General features: G+C 39.3%; 1 protein-coding gene across 6 annotated transcripts in view; it reads left to right on the top strand.

Moving 5' to 3' along the window:
• The window catches only part of Dlgap1 (DLG associated protein 1), a 912,507-nt gene that overhangs the window by 385,339 nt on the left and 506,113 nt on the right, over window positions 1-21,055 (top strand). The gene's annotated exons all lie outside the window — the stretch shown is intronic.

The following is a 21,055-nucleotide window of genomic DNA, read 5'->3' as shown; positions in this document are numbered from 1 at the left end:
GAAATTTGAAAGATGTTATGATACATGATATGTATGCCTGTTCTACCAAATTAAAAACAGAAGAAAAATTTAAAATAAATCAATGAATGAAAAGAAAAGAAGGCCAGATTTGGTGCTAGGACCTTCCAGATTTGCACCTAACTAGACAGTTCCAGGTGACCTCTGTGGTGTTCTGTCTCCTATTAGAAAAGTATGTGATTGAACTGGATGAGACCTACAGCCCTGTGACTCTCAAAGCCTTTTGTCATTCTCAGGTGAGTGGGAACACATTTTGTTCTAGTTAAGGAGGTCGATTTAAATTTACCAGGTATATTTTGAGAAAGTAAGCTTATTGATTCACTTAAGCCTGACTCTTTCAAAACATCTGAAAGTTAAATGCTGGTGAAGATGTAGAGAAGTTCAGGCCCTGATGGGAATATAATCTCACGCAGCTCTTTGGGAAAATAGTCTCATCAAATTTACTGACATTAAATGTGTGCACACTTCTTGATCCAGCAATGTTTCTGCTGGGTTTGTCCCCCACAAATGACTAAGGTACTCAAAAAAAAAAGTGTGTATTGATGTTCATGGCAGAGCTATGACGATTAGCAGACTTGCCATTGTATTAATAGCATAGCATCAGATAGAAGATAAAAAGTAATAAATTAAACTATTGCAGCATTAGGAGCAGAACTTCAAACACAATGTTGAATAGAAAAAGTCATAAATACAAAGGACAAAAAAATCCCCCAAATAACCTGATATCCTAAGCCAAAAGATAGAAAAAAAGGCATCAATACATTAATATTTATCTTTTGAATATTCCTCCCCAAAGAAGTTGAAATGAAGCATTAAATGGGTATGTCTGGAAAATTCATTTTTCACAATAAACATATAAAGGACTTTTCACTTCAAGAAAAGTCCTACTATTTTGCCTGAAAATCAACTGTCCTGAATATATTTAAATATTTATGCTGTATATGTGTAATTGTGCTCTATATGTTTAATAAGAATTGTAATGCAAGTCTCTAATCAGATAAATCTTAAGAGAAAAAAATGCTTATGCACTAAGTATTAGATTCTACTTTAGTCTGAAGACCACTGATAAGAGAATTGAAGCCTGTTCAATATTACCATACAAGTCCCTGGATAGAACTGATTCATTGCCAGCATCTAATTTCTGTAACTTTATAAAGTAAGGAGCATCGTGTACTGCAGGAATGCATAATGTCAGGAAAATGTCTTTGTGATTAAATTGCTGGCTGCAAGGTGAGTTTATCCAAACACTTGGAGAAGGAGGTACTGGATCATTAGATTGAGCAGAATAGACTGTGCGTGGAAATGACCTTCACAAAGAACTTTAGATGATGATCTCCTTAGTTGGAAGGATCCAAGCAGGAAGAGTTGTTAATTTTAGAAAGATTCAATTAGTGATGCTTTTCAATTCTTTCAGCTGGTTCACACACACACTAATTATTTCCTTTTTAAAGCCTTGAATTTTTCTATCAAATGCTTACATAGCAGAATGTTTGCCCTTTGACAGTGAATGGGGGAATCTCACTTGTTGAACCTTCACTGTTCAAATCAGAGTCTCTTTTCATATTTTTTCTATGCTCGCCCCAGAGCTTAATCAATTCAGAATCTGAATAATTTTAATGATTAAATCAAATGCCAAATGCACACCATACATATCTAGGCTAGAAGTTCTGTTCTACATGGTTCCTTATCATTCTATGTATTTCTTTGATTCATTTAAATCCCTTCTGTTGAATTGTAAACCCATTGCTTATCATTCTTCCTTCATAATAACCCCTCATTCATGCAACACATATTTATTCATACACTTTAATATGGCAAATGACTCTCTCCTAAATTTTTTTTGTTATTTAAACTTGCCTGTTTTAGTGGATGTTGGGGTTGGCCACCCAGACACCCCTTAGCACCAAGAGACCCGTTTCATCAGCTTTGGGGAGCACTGGCAGCTGATGGCTCTTGGCTGTTGCCTTCTGTTGAAAGAGCTGCGTGGCACACATTTATGGGCAGCCCACATCCAGTACCAGGCCACTGAGGGGGTGACAAAGGCCCAGACTCTTGGCCTCAATTTGGGACAGTTCTGAAAGGCCATCCCAGCTAGAGAGCCCAGCATTTTCCTTCACCCAGTCCTTCCTCCCTCACTATGCGGGGGGAGTTTTCCCCTGGGCATATTGCAGTGAAACTCCTCACAAATCCCCATCTCACAGGGAAGCCAACCCAAGATGCAAGGAAGCCATAGAGCATCTCATGTCAGAGCCGTTTTTCACTGTTCCTGCATTTGCTTCCTTTATCACAGTAGCCAGAGAAACACTATGCTTTGGATACCAAAATATCCATTGCTTATTGGATGCCAGTCATCAAAAAAAGTCTCTCTCACACACACACCCCACAAGCATGCAAGACTTTGATATTCCCCCACAAAATTTTGCAATCTAATTTAAGAAATATGAATGATTCTCTCCACAACCAGCTTAGGCTGAAAGACAGTGATAAGATTAATGTTCTGTGCTAGTTTCTCATTTTTTTTAAATGGACACAAAATCATTACCTGAATAAATAACTGAATCCTAAACTGGTCCAGCAAAATGTTTCCAAGTGGCTCTTTCTTCAGTGGTCCAGATTTCTTGCATGGCACATCAGGCTTTAGATAGACTTGACCCTAGGGTGTTTAGCCCATCAGCAAAGCAAATATTGATAACTGGAAAACCATTTCACCTGTTAGTCTTTATGTCTATAATGCAAATGAAATACTCTCTCGGGTCTCAGCTTTTGTGTCTAACTTCCATTTAGGCTGAGATGGGAGAGAAACTGGAGGTCCAAACTGGATCAAACTGGAGGTTCTTGTGAGAAACAGCAGCTTCATCAGGGCCATTCTGCCCTGTGTGTAACCTATGGTTACCCTGGGTTACAGAAGCAGTTTGCTGATGGCTTTTTGGTTTGGATTGATTGATTGATTGATTGATTGATTGATTGATTGATTGATTTTGGAGAGAGGAAGGGATACTGTTGTAAAATGAATAATGATTCCTTCTCTCTGATAGAAAATTAAAGACTCTCTTCTATTTTTACTTAGAAATAATGATTTTCGTCCCTGTACCCCAGGGAAAGCAGTGCATTAAATCCTAAGAATGTTCTTGTTTTCTTTTTCACTGTTAAATTCAATTTATCAAATATTCGTTGAGTACCTAGTCCATATAAAGATAGTGCCCTACATACTTGGGATACATTAGTCAATAAAACAGGAAAAATGCCTTCCTGAAATTCCTAGCTTTCATTTTCTGTCGTTGACATCCTACTTTGTGGAAAAGAGAAGAGAGCCCGAGGAAAGGGTCCAGAGGTTACACGTCACAGATTTCCAGTTTTTCTGCACAAGGTTGCTGTGAATTATTCCATCCACTCTCAGCCCATGTGACTCTCCTATTTGCCAGGACTATAAGGTCACTTTTATTTTAACTAGTGAAATGCAACTTTGGGTATAAAATAAGAATGAAAATTCTCAAGTCTTTCTCCTCTGAAATTATTGCTGGAAGATGAGGAGCTGAAATGTAGAGGGAGGGAATAACTAATATTTATTAAGCATTTAGTATGTCAGCATATTCTCCACACTTTATGAAAGACACTGCATTTAATCTGCACAGTGAATCTGAGAGTTAGATGCTATTTTTATCCCTCCTTTATGTATGAGGAAGCTGAGACTTTTTTTTTTTTTTTTTTGGTACGTGGAATGGAACCCAGGGGTGCTTTACCACTGAGCTACATCCTCAGCCCTTTTTATTTTTTAGATGGGGGTCTCTCTAAGTTGCTTGGGATCTCACTAAATTGCTGAGACTGGCTTTGAACTTGCCATCCTCCTGCCTCAGCTTCATGAGTTGCTGAGATTACAGAAGGGCACCATGGTGCCCAGCGGAAACTGAGACTTAGAGATAAACTAAGTGAATTTCCAGAGATCACACAAGTAGAAAGTCACAGACCCAGGATGTAACCCAGGACCGTCTACTTTCCTCCCTTAGCATACCAGGGCGCAGGCACAGACGCATTACAGTTCTGGTCTACTAAATTTATCAGTGTAGCTAGAGCGTAAGGAATGATTTTCCTAATTTGGTTAAGATGTTTTCAGGTTTTCAAACCAATGTGCTTTAAAATGAATTTTGAGCAATAGAGAGCTGTGGGCATGAGACATTCAAAAGAAATATTATAAAGATTTGTGCAATGGTTGAGGTTTCCTTCACAGTGTTTGCCCCAATCTCCCCAGTGTTTTGTGAAAAATATTATAAATTTACCATGGTTTTATATTTTTAAAATCTTGTGTTTCCCCCTGCATATTTAAGTATGTTATAAAATTAAAGGCTAAATATCTTTCTCTATGGGGATAAATATTCAATCATACTGGAGAGAAGGCGTACAAAAGGGAAAGACTCAGTACTTTAGTTACTTAGATACTCGAATCTGTTAATAGCATGAATTTGTTACTCTTCAATCTAGAAGTTGTAAAATGAATGAATTTTCTGAAGCCAAAGTAGTTGATATTTGTTTCTCACAGGAGAAGTACAATATGGAAATATATTGATTTATTTTTATATTTTGAAATATTATTGGTTTATTTTTATATAGCTTTGCTTATTCCACAGAGGATTTAGAATGTTGTATAGGACTTGTTTAGATTTAAAAAAATAAATATATAAAAACAATTCATATCACTGCATGATACATTTTGTATCCTTGCATGCTGTAGAATTCCTGACATTAAGCCAATCTTCCTAAAAGATGGAAGAAAAACATATATATTTTGTCATTCATATTTTGTCCTGAAGGCATAACATATTTTAGTGAAGTAGACTTTCCTGACACTAGGTTTGACAAGGACCTCTTTCCTGTGTCATGCCTAGTCATCTTTATAGCATTCTGACAACAAACATAAAAGCAGGTGTCATGGGAAACTTTAATTTTTTTTTTTAAATAAAAGCCAAGGACCTAATGACCAAGTTCAACTCTGTATCAATTAAAGTGTGTGGTCGACATCCACAGATCGCTGACAGTTCTACCTTAATTTCCGGAGAAAAATGCAGAAAACATAGCCCATTGCCTGGCCCAGCACCTTCCTCACCCTAATAGGCCATAGAACTCTTTTCTGCTTAGACCAAACTGGGCTCAGATCCATTTCAAAGAGGAGCTCTGTGGCCTTCACTACCACTGATTACAGGTGGCAGGAACTGAAACCTGTTTGTCATCATGGACTGTGTATCTTCTAGGGATCACAAGACACTCGGGTCTTTTGATTATACACCCTATTTTCTGTGTATGTCTCTAAGTACGTTTTGTAAGGCAAGACTTCAGAGCTTACAATCCATGAAAGGGTCACAGTCAGGAATGCATTGACCTTGGGTCCTGAAAGCACTCAGCCCTCGATATTTCCATCAAGAGTTTTCACAAAAAGTGAACAGTAAGCAGTTCAAAGGCAGACACTGGCTAGATCACGTGTCCACTGAACTGTGCTGAAGATTAAAGGCAAGGCCAAACACACTAAAAATCAAAGTGTCCCATCGGCACTTGGAACATCTCCCAGGTGGGCGCCTAACACCCACCTGCACATGGAGAGGGAAAGGCAGAACCTCTGCAGAGCCAATCAAAATATTTTTCAAGTGTCCACTTTGTGCCAGAAAATAAGGATACAGTGTTGACCAGTGTTGCCAAGTAGGCATCATGGATTCCCCTGGTCTTTGACAGGTGGAAAAATCACCATATTAGTTTAGGAATAGGGAAATGTGTTGGTGATCATAGACACAGATCTCAAGTCTTCTTGCTGCCTTAGGACTATAGAAATGCATTGTTTATAGATTTGGTTTAACAAAGTATCCTGGCAGAATTCAAAGAATAGATTCCTCAGTAACTATAAGTAGATTCATTAACATTAATTTTAAATGTTTTACATTTTCCATAAGATGAAGCCACTAATTGACAACTTTTAGAGATTTAGTGTTTTTTAAATTTTATGGTGGTTAGAAGCATCCCACAACAATGGTGACAGAAATGTGTGGTGACTCCCATCTGGTGGCTCCCATTTCTTCATGAGTTATGAAAAACCTACACTGAGAACAAAAAGGGAAACACTGGAGGTTTGGAGAGCTAGCAGAACATCTTAGAAGTTATCATTGTATTTATTCCTCTGTGCAAAAATAGAACATTTCTGTGAGCTACCTAAATTAATCAATTTATTGCTTTAATTTTTACCTTAAACAGGTACCAAATTTGTACCACACATGTGGAAGTTAGTATTGCATAGATTAGGGTCAGACTATATGTATTTGGATCCGACTCCTTCACTTATTACCTGTGTGGTCTTGGGCAAGTAACTTTACAGTCTGTGCCTCAGTTTCCTCACCTACATCACACGGTTAATAATAAGTCTCATCTTAGGCATTTTAAATATTAAGTAATTCTATATATAAATGCTCACAATAGTACCTTGTATTAGTCAGCTTTCCCTTGTTGTAACAGATAATCAACTGAAAAAGAGAAAAGGTTTATTTTAGAGATTTCAGGCCACAGTCAGTTAGTTACTTTAGGCCCTTTTGTAAGGCAGGAGGAAGCTACCAACCTTATGGTAGCCTGAAATCCAAAGAGAAGAAGAGACTGGGGTCCCACCATGCCCTTTCAGGGCACACCCTCAGTGACCTAAAATCTCCCTTTAGGCCCCACCTCCTTAAAGGTTCCACTATCTCCCAATAGCAACAACTGAGGAAGAAGCCTTTAACATGTGGGGAACTTGCCAGATGCAAACCATAGCATGCCTGATACACAGTAAGCAAGTGCAAGCATCAATGATTTAAGGAACACCAACAGGCACAAGTGTCTAGAGCTAAAATGAGCATTAAGAATAAATGACCCCCATGGGAAAAGCAATGGTGTTTTTAAAAATATCAGGAAAACTCTTAGAATTAATATTGTTCAATTAGTATTTTTCACAGAACACTGGGAAGACATGGCAATCATGCAACAAGAATACAAAATAGAAGTCATCTGTCAAGATAGTCAGAGAACATTTATAGCATGAAAGCAAAAAGACAAACCTCAAATACACAGAAGGCCAGTTCGGGAGATCCACGGCAGACTGCTTGCTCCGCAATAAAATCTGCCTTCTCATCTCCCTATGCCACAGCAAGACGCGTTTCCCAACCACCCTTACAGATCCGTGTAGTCAGCAGAACCCAAAAAGGGATGCCTCACGCCCAAGCCTTGCTCATAACATTTCCCCTGCATGCTGATCCATGTGTGAGACTGGGGCTCAGCCGCACAATGGCAGTAGCAGGAGCCCAGTTTGTCTGTGTGACAGTGGCAGAGGGGAGGATGGGAAGGTGGGTGAGGTCTCCATAAGAACTTGCAATGATGCCCCAAGACGGTTGAGCTATGCCTTGGGGGTGTGGGGGTACTTTGCATAGACTGGGATACGTAAAGCCGACTGCATTCCGAAAAGTTCACCCCGTGACTGAATGGAGAATGTGCAAGAGGGCAGGAGAGGTGGGTGGAAGCTAAGACCGGAAGCAGTTGGGAGACTTAAATAGCAGGTGGGAAAGGATCAGAGAGACACCAAAGGAAACTGTAGCATCAATAATTCTGCTGGGTGTGGGGACTGGGGTGCTACTATAAGAAACAAAATTGGATGCAGATGTCATTTGAGCACATGCCATGGCTTTGGGGTGCACCCACACCTCTATTTTCCCCAAGAAGTTAGAAGATAGTTATAAGCACCCTCTTCACTGTGACTTTTCACATTCTGTCCATCCCAAACTATTTGCTTTTTCCCTGACTCTTCCCTTGCAGTAGTGGCATCCTCTATCTGGAACACATGCATGACCTTGACCATTTAGGAAGTCCCTTGACAGCTTTTTACCCATATGGAGCTCTACAAAGGCTTCTCTCTCCCATCCAGACAAACCTGGCTGCACCTTTTGAGCCCTCTCTCTTGAGAAGTGCCCCCTTGAAGCACTTCTGAAAATGTGGGCAGTGTCCCCACTTGACATCTCCACCGCTAGGTGGGAAGCTTTTTGATAGTTGGAGTTTCTTCATCTTTGTATTCTTTATTACTAGAAGAGGGGGGCCCATGATATAATAGGTGCTCAGTAGATGTTTAATGAATGAGTTAATGAATCAAGAAGAATAAGGGAACAAGAGAGAGAGATGGATCTTGAAATAGCAGCATCCCATTCCCATTCTCATGAGAAGAATACAGAGAAGGACTGAGTAGCAACATCTTGAATGACTTACACCATTGAAAAAAGGTGATAATTAAGGTTAGAAGTAGCAAATATATCCAATCTACACAGGTTGTAGGATTCCTGGGTTTTTTTGTGGGGGGAGTTGGTGGGGTGTTTTTGCTTTTTGTTTTTTTAGTTGCTTCAAAAACATCTATCTTTCTTCTTTTGGCCTTGTGTTTGAAGGCTGATGCTTCAGTGGGTATTTTGGATCATGACCTTAAATTTGGAGGGTAACCTTAGGTGCTATACAATCAGTAGGTTAGGTTGCATCAAGAGAAAAGCATGAACAGAGCAAACACCTAAGTCCCTGCCATCCAAGAACCGAAATACCAGCACTGAACTACCCATCTCTGGGTAGTTTTTCTTTGTAGTTACATCTCTATGTTTAGGCCAGTGTTATCATGGGTTTCCTATCACAAACAGCAAAACCTAATATGATGTAGTATGGCTTGCCTTTTGGTAGCTACCATAGTGCCCTAATAATTCCTGGTCTGATTTGACAATGATTGACTGCATAATTAAATATATAGTGTGTGCTCAGAAAGTTACCAACTTTTAACAGGAAATTTAGAGAAATTCTACGTAACCCTGCATTGTGTCCTGTACTTTCTGGAAGAGTCTGCAGGAAGAGGCTGTTACTGAAAAACAACATAATCACACTGTTGATTCTAAACATGCTCACATTCTGGTTCATGGTGCAAATCATTTCTTGTCTTTTCTGCGTCTTCAGTCTTTAGAAGGTCAGGAGGTCTGCCAGTCTAAACATCCTTCTCTCCCACCCAGTGATTCTCTTCTTCTCTTCCATTTTCCTGACCTTCCCACATGACCCAGTTCCATCCTGCTGCTGTGCTCTGGTGAAGAGTCTCAGGAACCTAAAGTTTCCCAGTCCTGAGATGGAGAACACTGTCATGGTTTAAATTGTAGTAACCACAAGACAAATCCATCTCTGTCATGGGAACATTAATCCCATTCACAGAGTGACTTCCTTATGTTATTAAGATGAAGTTTTCCATTTTTAATAGAATGAGGAGAGGAAGGAATTAAAATAACAAAGGGAAGAGAGAGCCCTAGGCCACCTCAAATGTGTTATTATCCCCATCCTCTATTAGACTGTAGGATTATTAAAGAGAGGAACCACCTTATTTCTCCTCTTTACCCCTAACATCTAGGAGTATGCCATGCAGGCTTAACCACTGTGTGACTCATTTGTTGAATTAGTGGATATGTTATCCCTAGGCAAATGTACATGAGAGAATGAATGAACATAGGTAAGAATGCGTGAATGAATGAATGAATATGTAATAACCAGGCAAATGTTGCTATCAGCGTGGTCGTTGCCCTAGCAATGCCTACAGCCAATTAGGAGACCTGGATCTCAATGGCTGCTTGCTTTGAATAATGCTGTTCATAAGAGCTTAGTGATGTCAGACAAAGCAGCAATGTGGTCATTCACATCCACCATTCAAATGACAGGATCAGAAATCAAGAGGAGTTGAGAGCATGCACGACGGGTGCACAAAGGGATCAGTGGATCTCTCTCCCTCCCTGTGCCCTGTAACAAAAACAGATGCCTGTAGTATTTGTTCTTCTCTTGCCTTTGAAAAACCCAATTTCTCATTTTGTGCATTAGTTCAAAAGCCAGAAAAGTAGGGCTGGGTATACAGCTTAGTGATAAAGCTTGCCCAGTATGCACAAGGTCCTGGGGTCAATCCCAAGCACTGAAAGAAAAGGAAGGAATGAAGGGAGGGAGGGAAAAAGGGAGGGAGGGAGGCTGGCCCATCAGGTGTGATGGCGCACTCCTGTAATCCCAGCAGCTCAAGAGGCTGAGGCAGGAGGATCACAAATTTGCAGCAATTTAGGGAGGACGTAAGCAACTTAGTTAGACTCTGTCTCGAAATAGATAGATAGATAGATAGATAGATAGATAGATAGATAGATAGATAGATAGGGCCAGGGGTGTGGTTCAGTGGTTGAGTGCCCCTAGGTTTAATCCCTAGTACAAAAGAGAAAGGAAGGGAGGGAGGGAGGGAGAGAGAAAGAAAAGTAAAATAAAACTCCCCAAAAGTAGCAGATTTGGCACAGGTGCTACCTGAATGGAAAGCATATGGTAATTGAGATTGTTGCTTTTCCTCATCTCTGGTTTTAATTTGTCTGCCTTTCCTCGCATGAGAATTAAACACTATCCAGAGCAATTCAGAAAGTTAGAAAACTCTGAGCATGATCTGAGGCACAGTGCAGCACACCTGTAACCCCAGCAACTCAGGAGTCTGAAGTAGGATTATCACAAGTTCAAAGCCAGCCTCAGCAATTTAGCAAGACCCTAAGCAACTTTGAGGTAAAAAATAAAAAGGGCTGGGAACATGGCTCAGTGGTAAAAGCACCTTTGGGTTCAATCGAAGGAGGGAGGGAGGGAAGGAAGGAAGGAAGGAAGGAAGGAAGGAAGGAAGGAAGGAAGGAAGGAAGATGGTTTCCATTTTTGGACAGTTGTGACATAGCTTCAGAAACCATTTATATCCCCCAACTGTATCAGACTTTTTATTTTAAAATAAATAAATAAATAAACATACACACACACACACACACACACACACACAGGTATCAGGAAAGACTCTATGGCTTTCCATATAGAGTCTTGGTAAGTCTTTTGCCACTTGAACTTAAGAGTAATAATTAAAAGAACATGAAAATTCCTTAAGAAGTTAACTATTTTGTTTAACTCTACATGAAAACATATAACTAGGTAGGTGATTTTGTAAAAAATATGGAAAGCTGATATTTCTTTTACAGAGGAGCCGGATGTGGTAACTTTGTTGTTGTTATAAAGTCCTACTGAATAGTCCCAATGGGTGGGGAGTCTAGACAGAGGAAGCAACCAGCAAGGCTTATTAGGGATTGATTCCACTTTTTAAGGAAATGGACAATTAAGCAAATGAAGAGTCATATCTTCCAAATTTGAATTCATAGTTTGCCATTGGCAGAATAAGAAGCAGCAAAAATAAAGGAAGCACCCTCCCCCTAAACTAACGGCCAACCTACGTCAGTCAAAAAATAAAGACAGGCTGATTTATTTGAAGATGGTTCCTAAGTGAATATTGACAGAGATCTATATGGCTTATCCATTAGGTATACCGTCATTCCTCAGTGTCTATGTGGCCTTGGTTCTAGGACTTCCATAGGATTCCAAAAGCTGAGGAAGCTCCAGTCCCTGATATGAAATGGTGTAGTGCGTCCATAGAACCCGTACCCATCCTCCCTGATACTTTAAATCATCTCTATGACAAGAAAAGATAACTTCTCTACATGATTAGTGTACAGGTTTGTTTGTTTTGTTTTTTCCTCCAAATAATTTGGAGCCTCAGTTGGTTGAATCTGGATGTGGAACTCTCGGGTACAGAGGACTGACTATATACAGCCTTGCATAATGACTCAACAGCAAACCAATACCTAAACACACATTTTCCCCTTTGAGAGGATATCAAGGTTTTATTCTGATGCCTCCCGGCAAAGAAATGATTTTTAAGGAAGTAACAAAACACCATAAAGGAAAATGTGAACATTGGAACCCAAGTGTTCCCTTAAAGGTGACTCAGTCCTTCGCCGGGCCTCCCTGGACCACTGGACCGTTGGGTCAGCACCACCTGGAGCTGTCCCAGGGAGCAGAAAATCTTGCTCTGCCCTCTGGACTCCAACTCCTCTCCAAACCCATAATTAATCTCCAGTTTAGTCCCAGGGAGTCCTTTCAGAATATCTATTTCCTGTGATGAAAATAATATGTGACAATGTGATTATTCTTATATTGAGGCTCAGCATGGGTCAGGTGCTGTGTTGAATGCTTTAACCTGCCACGGCCCTATTTCAATGCAGTTTAATGCTTCAGTTAAACATTGCCATTACCTGCATCTTGGAGGAAGGACAGAGGCAATGTTTTTCCAGGGACATGTGACTTGCGGGTTGGATGGCTACGGCTATAACTACCACTCCTATAACCATGACCGCAAAAACCTCTGCAAGGTGAAGATCTACACTGGGACAGCACTTACAAGCTGTACCTTCTGTTCTTATCAAGGAACCAAATTAACTTGACTAGTTTATGGGTTTAGAGTTTTTCCTGGGAGCTGGTTGGGGAAATTGTTAAAGAAGAGAAATGATAGAGGTCATTCCCAAGGAGAGAGAAAAAATACTAGAATTTCTAGTGCTTCTTGGATTTTATACAACATAAGATGGAAGTAACTCCTGTTTTGTTTTTCCAAACACAACTAAGTCCTGCCCTGACCCTAAAAGGCAAAGAAGGTGTAGGGGCTTTGATGGGGGGCTATTTTTTTCCTTTTGATACCAATCTTATAGAGCAGGATCAGGTCCTTGAAGATTAAATACCCAAGAAATTCTGAGGCAAGCATAGAAAGCAAGTTTTATCTAAGAGAAGGACAGAGATAGCAGACTTCTCTGAAGAGAAAGGGGCCCAAAGCTGGGTGTCCACAGGGGTGGGTGTGTCTTGCTCTTTTATAGACACCATCTTTTTCTTCTTCATGTATATGCCTAAGGGTAGGAAGGAGCAGCAAGGGAGGTAATCCTTAGGAACTCCTTGTGCTGGGAATTGCGATCCCAGGATCCCAGAGGTTAGCTGTCAGAGGTTACCCATTGCCTTTTCTTTGATAACCAGCTTCATCTTCTCAATCCCCATCATTCATTACCTGCACTGACCGTCAGATCTTGCACCCCCACCTCAGTTTGTTGAGAAATGTGACATTTCCTTTTCGCTCGGGCCAGGCAGGACTGCAAACAGATTGCTTTTTGGCAAAGAAAGCATGTGGGGAATCTGTACAGTGGGTTCATATTACAGAATTATTCTCTTTTTTTTCCCTTTTTTTATTGGTTGTTCAAAACATTACAAAGCTCTTGACATATCATATTTCATACATTTGATTCAAGTGGGTTATGAACTCCCATTTTTACCCCGTATACAGATTGCAGAATCACATCAGTTACACATCCACGTTTTTACATATTGCCATACTAGAGACTGTTGTATTCTGCTACCTTTCCTATCCTCTACTATCCCCCCTCCCCTCCCCTCCCATCTTCTCTCTCTACCTCATCTACTGTAATTAATTTCTCTCCCTTGATTTTTTTCCCTTTCCCCTCACATCCTCTTATATGTAATTTTTTATAACAATGAGGGTCTCCTTCCATTTCCATGCAATTACCCTTCTCTCTCCCTTTCCCTCCCACCTCTCATCCCTGTTTAATGTTAATCTTTTTCTCATGCTCTTCCTCCCTGCTCTGTTTTTAGTTGCTCTCCTTATATCAAAAAAGACATTTGGCATTTGTTTTTTAGGGATTGGCTAGCTTCACTTAGCATAATCTGCTCTAATGCCATCCATTTCCCTGCAAATTCCATTATTTTGTCATTTTTTAATGCAGACTAATACTCCATTGTGTATAAATGCCACATTTTTTTAATCCATTCATCTATTGAAGGGCATCTAAGTTGGTTCCACAGTCTAGCTATTGTGAATTGTGCTGCTATGAACATCGATGTAGCAGTATCCCTATAGTACGCTCTTTTAAGGTCTTCAGGGAATAGTCCGAGAAGGGCAATAGCTGGGTCAAATGGTGGTTCTATTCCCAGCTTTCCCAAGAATCTCCATACTGCTTTCCAAATTGGCCGCATCAATTTGCAGTCCCACCAGCAATGTACAAGTGTACCCTTTTCCCCACATCCTCGCCAGCACTTGTTGTTGTTTGACTTCATAATGGCTGCCAATCTAACTGGAGTGAGATGGTATCTTAGGGTGGTTTTGATTTGCATTTCTCTGACTGCTAGAGATGCTGAGCATTTTTTCATGTACTTGTTGATTGATTGTATGTCCTCCTCTGAGAAGTGTCTGTTCAGGTCCTTGGCCCATTTGTTGATTGGGTTATTTGTTATCTTATTGTTTAATTTTTTGAGTTCTTTGTATATTCTGGATATTAGGGCTCTATCTGAAGTGTGAGGAGTAAAGATTTGTTCCCAGGGTGTAGGCTCCCTATTTACCTCTCTTATTGTTTCTCTTGCTGAGAAAAAACTTTTTAGTTTGAGTAAGTCCCATTTGTTGATTCTTGTTTTTAACTCTTGTGCTATGGGTGTCCTATTGATGAATTTGGAGCCCGACCCCACAATATGTAGATCGGAGCCAACTTTTTCTTCTATCAGACGCAGAGTCTCTGATTTGATATCAAGCTCCTTGATCCATTTTGAGTTAACTTTTGTGCATGGTGAGAGAAAGGGATTCAGTTTCATTTTGTTGCATATGGATTTCCAGTTTTCCCAGCACCATTTGTTGAAGATGCTATCCTTCCTCCATTGCATGCTTTTAGCCCCTTTATCAAATATAAGATAGTTGTAATTTTGTGGATTGGTTTCTGTGTCCTCTATTCTGTACCATTGGTCCACCCGCCTGTTTTGGTACCAGTACCATGCTGTTTTTGTTACTATTGCTCTGTAGTATAGTTTGAAATCTGGTATCGCTATACCTCCTGATTCACACTTTCTGCTTAGAATTGCTTTTGCTATTCTGGGTCTTTTATTTTTCCATATGAATTTCATGATTGCTTTATCTATTTATACAAGAAATGCCATTGGGATTTTGATTGGCATTGCATTGAACCTATAGAGAACTTTTGGTAATATCGCCATTTTGATGATGTTAGTTCTGCCTATCCATGAACAGGGTATATTTTTCCATCTTCTAAGATCTTCTATTTCTCTCTTTAGGGTTCTGTAGTTTTCATTGTATAAATCTTTCACCTCTTTTGTTAGGTTGATTCCCAAGTATTTTATTTTTTTTGAGGATATTGTGAATGGGGTGGTTTTCCTCATTTCCAGTTCAGAAGATTTGTCACTGATACACAGGAATGCCTTTGATTTATGCGTGTTGATTTTATATCCTGCTACTTTGCTGAATTCATTTATTAGCTCTAGTAGTTTCTTTGTAGACCCTTTTGTGTCTTCTAGGTATAGGATCATATCATCTGCAAATAGTGATAATTTAAGTTCTTCTTTTCCTATCTTAATGCCTTTAATTTCTGTTGCCTGTCTAATTGCTCTGGCCAGTATTTCGAGAACTATATTGAATAGAAGTGGTGAGAGAGGGCATCCCTGTCTTGTTCCAGATTTTAGAGGGAATGCCTTCAGTTTTTCTCCATTTAGAATGATGCTAGCCTGAGGCTTAGCATATATAGCTTTTACAATTTTGAGGTAAGTTCCTGTTATCCCTAGTTTTTCTAGAGTTTTGAACATAAAGGGATGCTGTACTTTGTCGAATGCTTTTTCTGCATCTATCGAGATGATCATATGGTTCTTATCTTTAAGTCTATTGACGTGGTGAATAACGTTTATTGATTTCCATATATTGAACCAGCCTTGCATCCCAGGGATGAATCCTACTTGATCATGGTGCACGATCTTTTTGATGTGTTTTTGTATCCGATTTGCCAGAATTTTATTGAGGATTTTTGCATCTAAATTCATTAGGGATATTGGTCTGTAGTTTTCTTTCTTTGAGGTGTCTTTATCTGGTTTGGGAATCAGGGTGATATTGGCCTCATAGAATGAATTTGGAAGTTCTCCCTCTTTTTCTATCTCCTGAAATAGATTGTAGAGTATTGGTATTAGTTCTTCTTTAAAGTTCTTGTAAAACTCTGCTGTATATCCATCCGGTCCTGGGCTTTTCTTGGTTGGTAGTCTTTTGATGGCTTCTTCTATTTCCTCACTTGATATTGGTCTGTTTAGGTTGTTTATATCATCCTGACTCAATCTGGGTAGTTCATATGTCTTAAGGAATTTATCGATGCGTTCACTATCTTCAATTTTATTAGAGTATAGGGTTTCAAAATAATTTCTAATTATCATCTGTATTTCTGAATTGTCTGTTGTGATGTTGCCTTTTTCATCCCGTAAGCTAGTAATTTGGGTTCTCTCTCTTCTTCTCTTTTTTAGGGTGGCTAGTGGTCTATCAATCTTATTTATTTTTTCAAAGAACCAACTTTTAGTTTTGTCAATTTTTTCAATTGTTTCTTTTGTTTCTATTTCATTGATTTCAGCTCTAATTGTAATTATTTCTTACCTTCTACTGTATTTGCTGCTGATTTGTTCTTCTTTTTCTAAGGCTTCGAGGTATAGTGTGAGGTCATTTATTTGTTGGCTTTTCCTTCTTTTAAGGAATGAACTCCATGAAATGAATTTTCCTCTTAGTACTGCTTTCATAGTGTCCCAGAGAGTTCGATATATTGTGTCTGAGTTTTCATTTACCTCTAAGAATTTTTTAATTTCCTCTTTGATGTCTTCTGTAACCCTTTGTTCGTTCAGTAGCATATTGTTTAATCTCCATGTGATGTAGGATTTTTCCTTTCTCATTTTATTATTGATTTCCAATTTCATTCCATTATGATCAGATAAAATGCATGGTAGTATCTATACTCCTTTGTAATTGCTAATATTTGCCCTGTGACATACTATATGGTCTATTTTTAGAAGGATCCATGTGCTGCTGAGAAGAAAGTGTATCCATCCTCTTGATGTTTGGTGGTATATTCTGTATATATCAATTAAGTCTAAATTATTAATTGTATTATTGAGCTCTATGGTTTCTTTATTCAACTTTTGTTTGGAAGATCTGTCCAGTGGTGAGAGAGGTGTGTTAAAATCTCCCATGATTATTGTGTTGTGGTCTACTTGTCTCTTTAACTTGAGAAGAGTTTGTTTGATGAACATAGCTGCACCATTGTTTAGGGCATATATATTAATGATCGTTAAGTCTTGTTGGTGTATGGTTCCCTTGAGCAGTATGTAGTGTCCTTGTTTATCCCTTTTGATTAACTTTGGCTTGAAGTCTATTTTATTTGATACAAGTATGGACACCCCTGCTTGCTTCCGGGGTCCATATGAGTGATATGATTTTTCCCAACCTTTCACCTTCAGTCTGTGTATGTCTTTTCCTATCACATGAGTCTCCTATAGGCAGCATATTGTTGGATCTTTTTTTTAATCCATTCTACTAGCCTATGTCTTTTGATTGGTGCATTTAAGCCATTAATAATTAGGGTTACTATTGAGATATGGTTTGTATTTCCAGCCATATTTGATTATGTATGTTACTTAACATGATTTGTTTTTCCTCTTTGATTATGTTTTCCTTTACTGTACTACCTAGCGCTGTTGGTTTTCATTGTTATTTTCCATTTCGTCTTCCTGTAATGTTTTGCCAAGAATGTTTTGAAGAGCTGGTTTTCTAGCTGCAAATTCTTTTAACTTTTGTTTATCGTGGAAGATTTTTATTTCATCTTCAATCCTGAAGCTTAATTTCGCTGGTTACGTGATTCTTGGTTGGAATCCTTTTTCTTTCAGCATTTGAAATATGTTATTCTAGGATCTTCTAGCTTTCAGAGTCTGTGTTGAAAGATCAGCTGTTATCCTGATTGGTTTACCCCTAAATGTAATCTGCTTCCTCTCTCTGGTGGCTTTTAAGATTCTCTCCTTATTCTGTATGTTGGGCATCTTCATTATTATGTGTCTTGGTGTGGATCTCTTATGATTTTGTACATTCGGTGTCCTGTAGGCTTCTAGTATTTGGATTTCTTTTTCATTCTTTAAGTCTGGAAGTTTTCTAGTATTATTTCATTGAATAGATTGCTCATTCCCTTGGTTTGGACCTCTATACCCTCTTGTATCCCAATAACTCTTAGGTTTGGTCTCTTTATGTTATCCCATAATTCTTGGATGTTCTGCTCATGATTTCTTAACATTCTTGCTGAGCTGTCTATGTTCTTTTCAAGTTGAAAAACTTTGTCTTCATTGTCTGAAGTTCTATCTTCTAAGTGTTCTACTCTGCTGGTAATACTCTCATTTGAGTTTTTGTTTGGTTTATTGTTTCCTGCATTTCCAGGATTTCTGTTTGTTTGTTTGTTTGTTTTTATATCCTCTATCTCCCTATAGAGTTGATCTTTTGCTTCTTGGATTTGTTTATGTAATTTATTATCAAAGTGATTTTTCATTGTCTGAATTTGCTGTATAATGTCTTCCTTGAGACTCCAGATCATCTGAAGCATGTATATCCTGAACTCTTTGTCTGACATTCCATCAGCTGCAGATATTACCTCATCTAATGTTGAATTGACCTGTATTGTTTGTGGTCCTTTCTTTCCTTGTGTTTTCATACTGCTCATGATTCTTTCTAGCTTTGTGAAACTGTTGTGTTAATGTTTTTCCCCTTATATATTTATATTATTCTTGTGTAGCTCCAAAATCCCTCTTTTGCGGAGAAAGACAATGTTAACAGTTCCCAATATGAACAGTACATTATCTAAGCACAAGTTTTCATTATTAATACATTTATAGTTAGATTCTAAGTCTATATATATTTTTTAATTATTACTTAAGAATATATTCATTAGTTTCATAAAAGGCATACCATATCTGGTGGCATATAGAAAACTTAATTTCAGACGAAGGATGTTATACTTAGAGGGAAAGGAGTGAGGGTATGAGGTTAAACTAACTTAGCAACTTTGGAGAACTCTAACCAATTGACTGGTAATTTATGGAAGAATGTATAGACTCAACCTCCTATCTGTATTTAGATAGTTACCCTATGTAGAAATAGCAAAAGTTAGGAGATTGAAAGTGGGATAGAGAGAATACGAATGAAAAAAAAGAAGAAAAAATAACAAGAAAGAAAAGAGAAATAAGAGAAGGAAAAGGAAAGTAAGATAGAAATAAAGAAAAAATGGGGGGAAGGTGGAGTATATGCAATTCCTCTATATTTTATTACTTTGGTAATTCGGTTGTTCATGCACAGTTCTTGGTTTCACATATGTTGAAATTGTGGAAGAGAGTGAAGAAAAGAGAAAAAGAGGGAAAAAAAGTATCTCAGAACACTGTTTTCCTTGCTTCCAGTAGGTGGTGTTGTCTATTCCTAGCTTGAGCCTCTGTATTCCGGGTGGTGGATATAGCCAGTGTGAAAGGACATGAGCTTCCACCTGTATCTTCCCTACTCTAGTCTCTGAGGTAGAAACCAGGTGCCTGTACAGTTGTTGTTTTGTGTTGATAGCTACAACCCCCAAAAGCTTGTGGGAAATATTTTGAGTTATTGCAGTGGGGGAATTGAAAACCGGGTACCTGGATCAGCCGCAGAACCGTGCTGGTAGCCACACCCCCTTTGATGGGTTTTAAGGGTTGATGGGCTTCCTCTGGACTAGCACAGGGGGTGGGGCCGGGCTTCCTCCTCCCGTCTGGCTTGGCGCGCGCTGCAGAATTATTCTCTTAACCTCGTGTTCCCACCATCCTCATCTATTTATCCCCTTACCCTTTGACCAAAATGGCCATAGATGTGAATATGTGGTCAAATAAAGAGGTATGAAGCATTTTCTCTCCATGATTTGGCTATTAAAGATGGGATAAAAGAAAATGATAATGACACAATAGTGCATCGGGAAACATTTCTCAAGTTTCTCACTGCCTAATGGAAGGGACAGTGGGGTACGGGAATATAATCAATAGAGTTAAATACAAGGACTTAACTCTATTAGGGCTAGGATTAGGTTACTGCACAGAGAAATGAATGATTGCCTCTTGTCTGAACGCAGGCCAGTGTCATTCCAATACTGCCTGGGAATCAGTCCTAAGGCTGAGTGTGGTTTTTTGGGAGGAAGAGTGGGAAAGGCATCCGAGGAGGAACTATATTGTAGGGCATGTGGATGTGAGGGAGGCGACGCACGTTCTCAGGGCAGTGCCCATGGTGGATGGACAGAAAAAGCCCGAGATGATGCCAGAGCAGAAGGCGGGACCCCTATTTTAAAGGGCCTCGGGCATCGGGTTAGAAATGTTCACCTGTAGTCACTGGTTGGCCCAGCAGGCTTCTAGGCAGGTCCTGCTGAGATGCAAATGTTTTTGAAAAATTAACTCTGGCTGCGAAGGAAGGCAAAATGAGAAGAGGGGTCTACGCAGCAGAGCAGGATCTGGCACCTGAGTTCAATAAGCTCCCAAGTGGCAGGCTTGAACTGTCATGTCTCATGCTTGTACCCCAAAGCTATTCTGAGTCCTCCAGTTCATACTAGAAGTTTGAGCCCCAGAACCCTACCTTTAGCTATAATCCTGATCTTACCAGCACTGCTTATTACCTATGTTGCCCAGAGAAGCCACTTAAATTAATTGATGCTCAATTACTTTTTCATTTGTAAAATGCAAACTGTCAGAATACTGTCTTACAGAAGTATGAAGACAACGGGGGCTGTGATTGTGGCTTTGCACTTGCCTAGCACATGTGAGGCACTGGGTTCGATCCTCAGCACCACACAAAAATAAATACATAAGATAAAGGTATTGTGTCCCACTACAACTAAAAAAACCAACCAAACAAACAAACAAAAATATGAAGACTCTAAGGATTAGGGAAAGAGGGGTTGGTGATTGAGCAGGGCCATGCATTCAATGAGTATTTCTTGTTCCTGAGGAGAGCTAAAGATAAATCATGCATGACATTTGCCCCTACAGTTTACAGCAAGAACTTAGGGCTTCCATAGGGGAAGACACTAGTGGGCTGAGTGGAGGCAAGGGCTCAGAGGCAAGGATGTGTGTGTCCTTTTTGAAAAGTGATGATCGTGGATCTGTGTAACCTGTGCATGCTGAAGCGACCGACTAGAGAATAGACTGAGTCTACTTTCCAACAAACCTCATTGTACACCAGGAGCCCAAGGAGAACTCAACCAAAAGCCCCACTCCACATGTGGGCTCCTGGGCTTCTGTATTAAAAACA

Source organism: Marmota monax, unplaced genomic scaffold, assembly GCF_021218885.2.
Source record: "Marmota monax isolate L192 unplaced genomic scaffold, Marmota_monax_Labrador192_F-V1.1 WCK01_AAM20220418_F8-fsc00103, whole genome shotgun sequence".
Lineage (NCBI taxonomy): Eukaryota > Metazoa > Chordata > Mammalia > Rodentia > Sciuridae > Marmota > Marmota monax.
The sequence above is the reverse complement of the archived record's forward strand: the minus strand, read 5'-3'. Positions and strand labels throughout refer to the sequence as shown.